The sequence below is a fragment of the Embiotoca jacksoni genome, unplaced genomic scaffold (genome assembly GCF_022577435.1).
Source record: "Embiotoca jacksoni isolate LCO1_2020_lvr unplaced genomic scaffold, fEmbJac1.0.p SCAF_75, whole genome shotgun sequence".
Classification (NCBI taxonomy): Eukaryota; Metazoa; Chordata; class Actinopteri; family Embiotocidae; genus Embiotoca; species Embiotoca jacksoni.
In genome coordinates, this window is record NW_027185431.1 from 1,201,627 (window position 1) to 1,214,126 (window position 12,500).

At 42.3% G+C, this 12,500-nt stretch overlaps 1 protein-coding gene across 1 annotated transcript in view; it reads left to right on the forward strand.

The window, feature by feature from the left end:
• Nucleotides 1–12,500, forward strand: part of LOC138215403 (sodium channel protein type 3 subunit alpha-like) — a 144,883-nt gene that overhangs the window by 62,081 nt on the left and 70,302 nt on the right.

Below are 12,500 nucleotides of genomic sequence, written 5' to 3' on the forward strand. Positions count from 1 at the left end.
GCGTGCAGCCGTAAAAACGCTGCCTCCACGCTAATTAATCAGCGCAAGAAGCCGGTGATAAGTGCAGCACTCACAGAGGACACCGTCGGGGTTAAGAGATGGTTTCAGTCCACAGCTTCATTTGTATTGTTTTTTGTTTTTTTTAAATGCTAGTTTTTGAATCTGAATACTGAATACCCGACCCCCCTTTATTGTGGTTATCTAACGTTGCATTATCTCCTCCTGGAGAATTGTCTTCCTGCAGCTTCCAGTCATCATCATCATCATCATCATCATCACTGCTACTGTAAGCGCTGGCAGGTGTTTCTAAGTCCATATTTGTGTGCAGCTCTAAAGCTGGCAGTTATGGGAGGACAAGCGAAGGGACAATTTGTTCCTCGAGTTTTGTCTTTAAGGCAGCGATTCTCCCCTCACTGATGTTGGCTGGGAGGAGGCGCTGCCTGAAAGGCTGAAGTCAGGGAACGATAGTTTGGATGTGCAGTAAACACCCCAGACGGACTGCAGCTTTACTCCGAAACACCAATGGAAATATAAGATCAACTAAAACCAGTCGATGTTAGATAAAGATCGTGGTCATGGCTGAAAAGAAACCAGCGAGTGCATATTTGTTCAGATTACTGAATCACAGTGTCGGACCATCATGGTTCTGATATTTCTAGATTCTGAACAATATCTTTCACACAATTATAAACAGATATGACAGACTAACAGCATTTTATAGTGAGATTCTGCATGTAAATTTATTTTTTTTTTTTTTAATGATAAAAACGACAAATATAAAGAATCAAGATACAGCATCAATAGCTCGTCCTTATAAAAACCAAGATAAGAGTTTAAGAGTAAAGGAATTGAAGTTACTCTGAAAATAGCCAATAGTTCAGAGGTTTTACAGGTTTCTTCAGATTAGCTACTGAAATTTCAATTTCAATTTCAATCACCATTTCAATCACCAATGCACTTAACTAAACACAAAGAACAACCATATTGCAATATCAAGAAAATATTAAAAGGGAAATTACAAGAAACAAAAATACATGAAAAGTTTACAGTGTAAAATAAAAGTGACATTTTCATCCGTCGCCATCTTAATATTTTGGAGCCATAAGTGGACGAGCTGGGGAGGAGTGAGCGGTGGATCTGACTCGATCTGATTAGGAGTCTAAGCCCCGCCCACCTATAGTGGAAACCTGACTGCACCTGTCAATCAAAGAGACATGTCCCAAAACATACTGCTTTTTGAGGCCTAATTTCGAGTTTGATGATGAAATTATTTTCAGAAGGACCGCCAGAAAACGAATAAGAAAGAGTTTCTTCAGTAAATAAGACCATAATAAGTCGTGGAAAACATTTGATTGATTTTGTATTTGAGGAGAGAAGTTGAATGGGAGCATATGGAGCCGGAGGCTTTTTGGAGCCGACCTCTAGAGGCACTCTGTGGTATTGCAGTTTAAGGCACTTCTGGATCGGACCCATTTGTTTTTTAACCGGAAGCTGCGAACACTTTTATATCCAGTCTGTGATGGAGATTGAAGGTAGTGAACTTCCCTGATTGCAATTTTTTTTTTTTTTTTTAAATAAGATGTGTTTTAAGCTTTAAGTCTGCCTCGTGAACTTCATCAGGGAAAAATAAAGTAATGTAACGACTGGATGGTGCGAAACACGTCTGCATTCATCGGACTGTTTCCTACTTCCTGCTTAATGAACTTTATTGATCCGCGATGGTGGAACGAGGTCACAGCACCCCGGTAGAAGAACGGAGGCGTGGGCTGGAGAACACAGAGAGGCGGAGCCAAAGAACATTCGTCAAAGTACAACACAGAGACAGGAAACGTTCGGCGGGGACGGCGGGAGACGGATTGTCTCTCTAGTGGCATGTTTTCTTCCAAGAAGTGACCAACAGTTGAAAAACCCAAACAGACAAGCGACGCCTGAGAAATAAAAGTGTCAGCGGACGGCTGAGTGTGAAACCACCGACGGCATCGGAGCCGACCCGCTGATCTTCTCTCCGTCCACCATCTTGATCATTAACCCCCCCCCCTCCTCCCTCCGCCCCCCACATCAGCATCTCTGTTTATTCCGCCTGATTTTAATGATTTAACTCGGACAAAGAAACCTGAAACAATAAGTGGCAGCAAATCTGTACTTCGTAAGTTATTCTTAAGCCGAATAACAAAAAAGTTAAAATCTCGTAAATCACGTCGTCCTCACTCTCGTCATCACGGTGTCGCTGGATCCCCTGGAGGGACCTTTTCCAAATTTGGCACAAATGTTCACTCAGACTTGAGAATGAACTTATTCGATTTCGGAGGTCAAAGGTGACCTTCGCCACAATAACTTGTAAAAAAACATTTTATTCACTTTGGATTTGATGAGAGAAGTTGAATGGGAGTCTATGGAGCCGGAGGCTTTTTGAAGCCGACCTCTAGTGGCACTCGCTGGTATTGCAGCTGAAGACATTTCTGCATCGGAACCATTTTACAGGCCTGAAGTTACGAACTCTTTTATAAACAGTTTGTGATTTTAACTCAAAACACGATCTTCCTCTAAAACCAACCAAACTTTCTCCATACCTGAGATTATCTATCCACCGCAGTGTCAGAAGTTCTCATCGGCATCACTTACGATAAATAAGTCTGAATAATTACAGAAACTCCTCGGCCTTCCCTTGTTGTGTCTGTTGAAGTGTGAGTAAGCAGTCCAACTGCAGGAGACGCAGTATTGACAGAAATTATGGAGTCTGCAGGACAGATTAAACAGGACAGAGTCCGCTCTGGAGGCCGAGGAGGAAGTGGTTGCACACAAATGATTAATATTTATTGACACAATGAGTTGACACTGCGGACATGTGGAAGCAGATCGATGTCGTCTCACGGCCGGCTGAGCGATGTCAACAGAGACTCAGACAGACAGGAAGAAGTTCAGAAACATTAAAGCAGACGGCGGCAATGTGTCCGAATAAAGATGAAATTATTGACCGACACTCGACAGTCTGGACAGACGGCACCTCTCTCTGCATTTATACTTGAGTGACAGGAAATCACAGATCGAACGGGAAATAAAATGTCACAATAATGGTTACTAAGTAGCAGAGCTGAGTTATTATTAAAAAAAGATTATTAGCACCATTACAAAATGAATGTTGAAAATATCAATAATGGAGCCGACCTCCAGTGGCACTTGGTGGTATTGCAGTTTAAGACACTTCTGCATCGGAACCATTTTTCAGACCTGAAGCCACGAACTCTTTTATATCCAGACTGTGATTCCCACTTTATAATATAATATATTTAGGTCCAGAAACAGTAATATAGTATAAACAAACATTAAAATAAATCTGAGCTTGTTACAAGGAAAGACGGGAAGTAGAGAGAAAACTTAAGAGACATCAGGTCAGAGAAAAGCTTCTAACAAACAGATCTGAGAAACATATATAGCTGGACAGAAGAGTGAAGTGAGTTCAGTCGGCCTGTGGAGGATTATCGATCCACGTGACCGACAAACACATCCAGAGCTGATCTCAAACCCACGTCTCCGGTCCACGGTGGGCTCCACGTCCCGCTGAGACGCCGTCCCCCACGCCCCCTCAGGCTCTATTTCTGTAACGTCACATTATCCCCCCACCCCCTCCTCCGCCCCTCCCCCCCCGCCCCACTCGCTATAAATCATTTGGACACAGCTGGTGAAATGAACATGACTTAGCACTCTGCGCTATTCTCGAGAAGCGCCAAACAAGGGTCTGAATCAAAGCCAACGCAACTTCTTGCCATGACAGCAACACACGGCGAAGTAATGAGCCACTGGAGGACTCGTTTCTCAGGGATTTTACAGGCCGGCGGCTCCTCACCGAAACCAGCGAACGGCATTCACATCACAGGAAGTAGAAACCTCACCGTTAAAACTCCAAATGAAAAAAGTTTCTTTTCTTTTTACAGTTACACATGCAAAAACATAAAAATCTGGTAATATGAGAAACTTTACATTAAAACTATCAATGAAAACACCAGCAAACACAAGAATATTTATACTGTGACACCAAAATGCTTCATACTTACAAACTGTCTTTAATGTTTTTAGCTTTTTATGAATCCTGTAAAATATTTTAAAAAAAACATCAGATTAATGTAATTTAAGTGCATCGTTCTAAATAGGCAAAATTCAGATAACTAAATATTAAAAATGTTGACATGTGAAGCCCGACTGAAGCCATTGTTCACTGATGTTGGACTGAAACGATGCCGGATATTAAAACTGCATGCAACACTGAAGCAACATATGAAACTGTAAGACAGTAAAACTCTCCACCGAGAAGAAGAGGACACAAATAAAAGTCTTGTGACCGACCTGAACCGGAGGAGCTTCTCAGCATCGGACGTCACGAAAGTGTTTTTTCTTTTTGAGGATGAAGAGATCTAAGACAGTCCAGAAAAGGTTAAGCAGCCTTTATTTCCTTTTAGTTCTTTCATTACAAAAAAAAAAAAGTAAAACTGTGTCTGACTCATTTTCCTCCCGATCACAGCAACATTTTTAGACTCCGCGGTATGAAAAGCTCTCCGCTGAGATAAACAGAGCGCTGGCATTTTCCATAATGGACCGCTGAACGCAGAGGAAGCATTAAAACACCATTGGAGATTAAACGGAGCTGTTAAGTCTGAACAAATACCAACGTGGTTCTGCATGTCGGCGATGGGTCACCAGAACCTTTTACACTGAGAACATTACAAACCAATCAAATGTTCCCGAAAAGTATTTGTACCAAGTGATAATTGAGGGAGTTTCATAAAAGTGGACGGATTTTCAGGGTCTGAAAAGTGAATCCAATCCAAGTGTCTTCAGCTGCAATACCAGCGAGTGCCACTAGAGGTCGGCTCCAAAAAGCCTCCGGCTCCATAGACTCCCATTCAACTTCTCTCATCAAATCCAAAGTGAATAAAATGTGTCCATCAGTTATCTCGGTGTTGTTAGCTAAAGTCACTCCTTCTTATTAGTTTTCTGGAGGTCCATCTGAAAATAATCCCTCATTCATTAGAAAAGAAGATTCAAGAAGACCTGTTTTTGGGGGCGTGTCTGTTTGATTGACAGGTCTGTGGTGCAGTCAGGTTACAGCTATCGGTGGGCGGGACGTAGTATCATCAGGTTTCCAATCAGATCGGTCAGATCCACCGCTGGCTCCTCCCCCAGCTCGTCCAAATATGGTTGATGACCTCACTGATGGTTGATGACCTCACTGATGGTTGATGACATCACCGATGGTTCAGGAATTTTAGTCCTGAATGTTTCCAGTCTTTTAACCTCCATCTTCAGGTGTAAATCTGCCTTCTGTCTGTGCTGCTGTCTGTTCGTGTCCTCTCATGTATTTGCATTGACTGCATGTGCGAACTCTTCCATAACACCTCCATGAGTCTGTAAATAAAGCCGGTGGAAACAGAGAACATCGAATCAGTGACCGTTGAAGTTCAGGTTTCCCTTCAGTGAGTCTGTTTTTAACGCGTCGGCTCAGCACGGGAATGTTGATGAGTATTTTTCTTGGTTACTGTGAACAAGTGTCTCGGGATCAGGGTGATGTGAGCGCCGTGTGTGTGTGTGTGTGTGTGTGTGTGTGTGTGTGTGAGTGTGTGTGTGTGTGAGTGTGTCTGTGTGTGTGAGTGTGTCTGTGTGTGTGTGTGTGAGTGTGTCTGTGTGTGTGTGTGTGTGTGTCCTTGTAAGTGCTTGGTAATCAAGATGGTTTAGATGTTCTAATGATAACACATCGGAGACGACTCTGTTATTAATGTGACCAAATGTGGTGATCAAAGTGGCACACACACACACACACACACACACACACACACACACACACACACACACACACACACACACAGACACACACTCTCACACACACACACACACACACACACACACACACACAGACACACTCACACACACACACACACACACACACACACACACACACACAGACACACTCACACACACACACACACACACACACACAGACACACTCACACACACACACACAGACACACACACACACACACACACACACACACACACACACACACACACACTCACACACAGACACACTCACACACACACACACACACACACACACACACACACACACACACACACTCACACACTCACACACACACTCACACACACACACACACACACACACACACACACACACACACACTCACAGCCAGTTACCGCTGGGCCGTGATCAAAGCGTTGGGTCGGATCCAGGCCGCCCTGTGCTGTGATGCTAACGGCGCGTCGACCCGCCTCGATGGTTTCGCTGCTATTTCAGGAGCAGCTGTGTCACCGATGAGGCGTTCAAACACAATCAGAGCTGCGGGGATTTTCTCCGCCCGTCTCGCGGAGACACTGAGAGCGCCGCGCTGACCTCAAGTCAAAGTAGACGACTCCAGAAGTTCCGAAACCCGAGTCCTCATCATCATGTCGCTACAGACAGTTGGAGCCTCCGAGCAGCTGACATTTAAAATCCATCACACAGAATCAGAATGATTAGACTCAGATTATTTATAATAGAACAAGATTATTTTAATTCAGTTTGGGCTAGAATAGTTTGGATGAGATGAGATGAGATGAGATGAGATGAGATGAGATGAGATGAGATGGGATTAGATTAGATTAGATTAGATTGGATTGGGTCAGACTGTGATAGGTGAGGGCAGACGAAAGTAAATTAGACAAAAGACAGACTAAATTGTATTGTAATTTGTATTTAATCTTAATTAGATATAAATGTGGTATATTAGAGTAAATTAAACTAGATTATATTAGATTGATTACAGGAGATGAGATTAGACTTCAGTGAGTGAGATATTGTGTGTCAGTGGATTAAACTACGAGAAGGAGAGCAGATCCAAAACGTCTGCTTCAGCTCAGATGAAATCAAATCAAAGATGTTTAATTCTGATAAATGTTAATCAGGCTGTTAATAGAGACTGAAGTAAAACTCAAATGTTACAGAGTCGTGGTGACGAACATGGTACACGCACACACACACACACAGACACACTCACACACACACACACACACACACACACACACACACACACACACACACACACAGACACACACACACACACACACACACAAAGAAAAAAAACATGGTCGTTTCGTCTCCCAACAGAGGTGGCACAAAACAGTCTCCCCCGGCAACCAGAACTGGGATACGGTTGCTATAGCGATGCTAAGTACTCTCTCTTCCTCCCGGACTCGAGTTTACCTGAGTGTTATAATTAGAGAGGTGTGTGTGTGTGTGTGTGTGTGTGTGTGTGTGTGTGTGTGTGTGTGTGTGTGTGTGTGTGTTGGAGGGGGGAGGGGGCCATAGGGGAACAGAATGGGGGGGGGGGGGGGGGGGGGGACATGAAGTGAAAACACACACAGAAATCCCCAGGACATCAGGACGTGTCCCAGAACAGCTCCACCATGTTTGAGTCGGTCTGTCCTTCTGAGTTTTTGATCCTTTCATGACGTTGAAGTTCTTCTTCTTCTCTCATCTCAGTGAACTTCCTGTTTTCTGCATGAACACGACGTTTTAGTTCATTTCATTAATTCTTTTTTCACACCTGTCGCTGCATCGTGGGAAGCAGCTCTCCATCGCTGTCTTTGATCCTCGTCACTTCACACCAACCGCTTTCTCTCCGCGCTCCTCGTGTCGTCGGTTCGAGGTGAGGCTCATTTCAAACTGACCAATCAGAGCTCAGCAGCGTGTCGTGTCCCTCCATATGTTGGAGTCAGAACACGGGCTCCAAAAAAACCTGAAACAGTCCTAAATTTAAAGTCTAGATCTAGTCCCATATTTAGGTCCAGACCCAGACCAGGACCAGGCCAGAACCAGGCCAGAACCAGGCTAGGACCAGGCCAGAACCAGGCCAGAACCAGGCAAAGACCAGGCCAGACCCAGGCCAGAACCAGGCCAGAAACCAGCCCCAAACTGGAACTGAACATTTTTCAAAACCAGACAGAAGATTCTCCAACACTGCTCCTAATCAAGTCTTAAACTAGACCCAGAGTTAGGTCCAGAACCAGGCCAGGACCAGGCCAAGACCAGGCCAGAACCAGGCCATAACCCGGTTTAACAACAGTCCCAAACCAGGTCTGAAACCGGAGCCCTGATCTCAGAAGCAGCACTTATAATTGAACATTTAATGAGTCTTGTTTATTCATCAATGTCGAGTTTTTTTTGTAAAATCAGCGTGTTTTCCTTTAAAATATGAATCATCAGTCGTCTGAGTTTTGTTTCGGAGATGTTTGGTTTTAAAGAAGCACACAGCTCACCGGATTTTTTTATTTTTTTTAATCTGGAATCTCAGATTGAAGCTAAATTTGGCGTCCGAGTGTTCAAATCTTTGTGACGCCACAGCAGCAGACGGTTGCATGTTTTCCTGTGTAGACCTACTGAGTGTGTGTGTGTGTGTGTGTGTGTGTGTGTGTGTGTGTGTGTGTGTGTGTCGGTGACGGAGGTGTGTAAGTGCCGGACTGAGGGGCCTCCTTTGGTGTGAGTGGGGGGTCTGAAGTGGCGTCCCTCCATTAACACAGACAGAGGTGTGTGTGAGAGATAACTGTCGGCTCTCACACTCCGACACCTCACACACACACACACACACACACACACACACTATAAACTACACACAACCTCCTGTCTGCATTTTCCAAACCTCTCAGACACACTCTTTTTTTTTCTTTTTTTTATGTCCTCGAGCTTCTCAAACACACAAACACACACACTCAGTCATCCCATCATACACACTTCACATCCACTCTCCACACTCACATGCCACCATGTTGACTCACTTGCCATGAGATGGACGGACGGATGGATGGAAGTGGTGGAATGACACACGCGTCATTCATAGTGTGTGTGTGAGTGTGTGTGTGTGTGTGTGTGTGTGTGTGTATTACTCATGTTGTGGGGTCTTAAATCTGTCTACACAGTCTCATTGTGAGGACTTCCTCATGGGAATGTCCTCATAAATCATAAGATTTAGAGTAAAGTTAAACTGAGCTCATGTTCAAGTTAATTTATGGTAAAGTTGAATTTTAGGTGAGGATAAGAATAGGTTTAGTTTAATGTTTAGATTCGGGAAAGGTTCAATTTAGGTAAAGACGATCTTAAATTAAGGGTTATGTAAAGTTTTGTTTCATATTCAAGATAAAGTTAAGTGAAAGTTAGATTTAGGTTAGCGTCAGGGTAAAGTTAAACTTAGTTTAGGATAAATTAAGGTTAAATTTAGATTAGGAAAAGGTTAAATTTAGGTTAAGTTGATTTTAGGTTCAGGTTAGTTTTAAATTAAGATTTGTTTTATGTTTTCCTGTAAATTAAAGTTGGGGTAAAGTCAAATGTTGCTTCATGTGAAGTTAAGTTAAGGTCAAGTTAGATTTAGGATAGGATAAGCTTAGGTTTAAGTTTAAGTCAGGGTAAAGTTTTATTTAGGTTAGGATGTTTTTTCTTTAGGCCTTGCTCAGGGTTGGTGTCAGTCTTACTGGCATCATGATGACTAGTTAGTCATATCTGTGTGTGTGTGTGTGTGTGTGTGTGTGTGTGTGTGTGCGTGTGTGTGTGTGTGTGTGTGTGTGTGTGATGACTTCATCCCCAGTGTTATCAGTGTACCCGTGTTGTCCTCCGCTCGTCACTCGATTTTAAACCGTGATGGTTTTTTTTCTAACATCAGCACATCAGACAGTCGTGTTACTGTAACACTGACATCATCAGTTTTTATCCAATCAGCATCGACTGTTGTTACGGTAACGCTGACATCATCAGTTTTTATCGAATCAGCATTGACTGTTGTTACGGTAACACTGACATCATCAGTTTTTATCCAATCAGCATCGACTGTTGTTACGGTAACGCTGACATCATCAGTTTTTATCCAATCAGCATCGACTGTTGTTACGGTAACGCTGACATCATCAGTTTTTATCCAATCAGCATCGACTGTTGTTACGGTAACGTTTCCATCAGCAGCTCCACAGTTTGCCATCAGATCTGGACTCTGGTGCTGCTGGGATGTTTTCATGATGACATCATGTGATGACGAGGAACTAGATTTAGTAAATCACAAAATAAATGTAATTGTAATCCGTTACAGTTGTTGTTATATTTCTATCAGCATAACATTACACTTTTACATTAAAAGCCAGTTTCTGATTCTTTAAAGATCATATATATATTTTTTTTTATTAGATTGACATTAACGTTACTGTAAACTGAGTTTTGTCCTCGTCGGTTGGCACTGTGGATTTTTTATTTACTATTTGATTTATTATATGATTAATGGATTGTTGTTGTTGTTACTGTATTAACAGACGTTTATACTCGTGCTGTCTCGTTGCCCAGTCCCTGACTGATGTCCGGATAAGCAGCTGCTTGTGGATGATTTATTACCTTGAAATATATTTTGTTGTTGTAATGTTTGTGTAACTCGACCTTCATCACCAGATTTAATCACCAAACCGATTCACGAACACTTTACATGCAGGCGCTCATCGATTCGTGCAGTCACACAAACCAATTCTGAGTTGTTGTTTTTTTACTGGTTGTTGGTTTTATAAATGTAAATTCTGTTCGCTGAAAATTTGAAATGGCAGAAAGCTCAGGTTGTATGATTCATAGGTCGGCTGCCGAGCGTCGTCATTACAGATCCACAGTCAGAGCTGCTGTTGCTTCGTGTTGAGAAGCTCGGAAGGTAGAAAACAACTGTTTTAAAGCTCCTCTCGATGCAGCATAGCTTTATTATCAAAGTCTAATATTTGTTGCATTAACGTTCCTCTGGCATTTATGAAACCCACAAAAAACGGTTTGTGGTTGTCAAAATTATATATTTAGAAGTTTATTCGAAGAAAAGATGATCACAAAAAGTTTCTTTGTGGTTGTAGTGATCAAACATTTTGGATTTTTAAGGCAGCTTTAGCAGAAAATTGTGATTTAATTTTTTAGGCTTTTAAGTGAGATATTTTGTGCCGAAGTTTCAATCAAAGGAAAAATGTGATTTTCAGTGATCTACTGAATCTTTTTTTTTTTCAAACTTGGAAGAACAAAAAAAAAAATCATAAAAATGAAGTATCCTTCCAGAACAGACAGTCTGTGACTAATATAGAATAAGACGGCTTCATCTGCTGTCAAAATAAGAGCTTTAGATGCGGGAAGCCCCGCCCCAGGCTGATGGGATTGGTTCTTAAGGTTTGTGACAGATGAAATGCTGTCAGACTGTTACTGCAGTTCCAAAACAAAAAAAATACTCAGCCATGATGCTGATGGATTATTTCACTTTTTTTCAAAAGCAGATTTAATAAAAAAAACAATAAAAAAAAAAACACTTTGAATAGATTTTCACTGGAGGACATCTTTAATTGTTATTTATTGCTTCTTCATCTTTTGCAGTGAATTATATTTTTACTGATTGAACTTCTTGTTCCCGTAAACTCCGACAGTAGAAATACTGTAATATGATTGTTGATAATGGAAAACGTTTATTTATCTAATTCTAACTTTAAAGGCCAGAATCATCCTTTGAGTGTAAAAGTAAAAAGCGATTGATCTGTGTTATGTAAAGCTTTTATATAAGTGGACGGTTTATTTAATGAATTAGCATCAGCATCTCCCACCAACTGCCGTGTAGTAAGGTGATAATAAATACAGCCGCTGACTCAGCGTGGGAGCCGCTTGCTGAAAAGCCTCCCAGCTGTTTGCGGCGGCCCGGCGGGGGCGGCGCCGCCCCGGGCCCGGGTCACCGCGGTGGGCTCGCGACCGCCAGGTTGCCGGTTTGAGTCCCCAGGTAGCGTCTGCACGGCCACAACCTTTTTCCAGTGACTCAGCGTGAGACTCCTCTGTGACTCAGCGCTTTGTTCCACCAGAGGTTCGGTTCTCCTGCAGAACTCCTCCGCTCGCTTCGAAGCTGCAGCAGCAACAAACTCAACTCTTCTTCTGCAGTTTGTTTTCTGTGCTGCAGCTCCACCGGGGAGACTTTTCATCACGCTTCACTCCCTCTGCAGGACTTGTGTCATTTAGGAATTTAGCTTTACAGTTTTTTTGGCGCATTTGCACAGAACAAAGTGTGTTTTTTCCCCCCGAGTGTGCCGATCAGAACGCAGATCTCCTGAACGTCCAGAGTCCCTCCAGGAGGTTTCACACGTTTCATCCTCTGAGAAACTGCAGATCCAAAAATGTCTGATGATTATTTGACTGAGTTTGGTTCCAGCAGTTTGTAATTGAACTTTATGAAGATAACAGTCATTGCATTAATGGATGGAGGTTGGTTTTTTTCATTTGGTCAGTTTAATATCTGTCTGTTGACCAAAAATAAAATCTAATTATGCAGATTTGTGTAACTTTGCAACTAAGAGTTTTTTTTATTTCACTTTCACAAAATGTCGTTATTTTAGAGTTTGATGATGCGCTTTAAAAACATTGTACAAATGTTCTGTGGTGACTTTAAAAAAATATTTTCAGAATGTTTTTCAAGAATTTTATC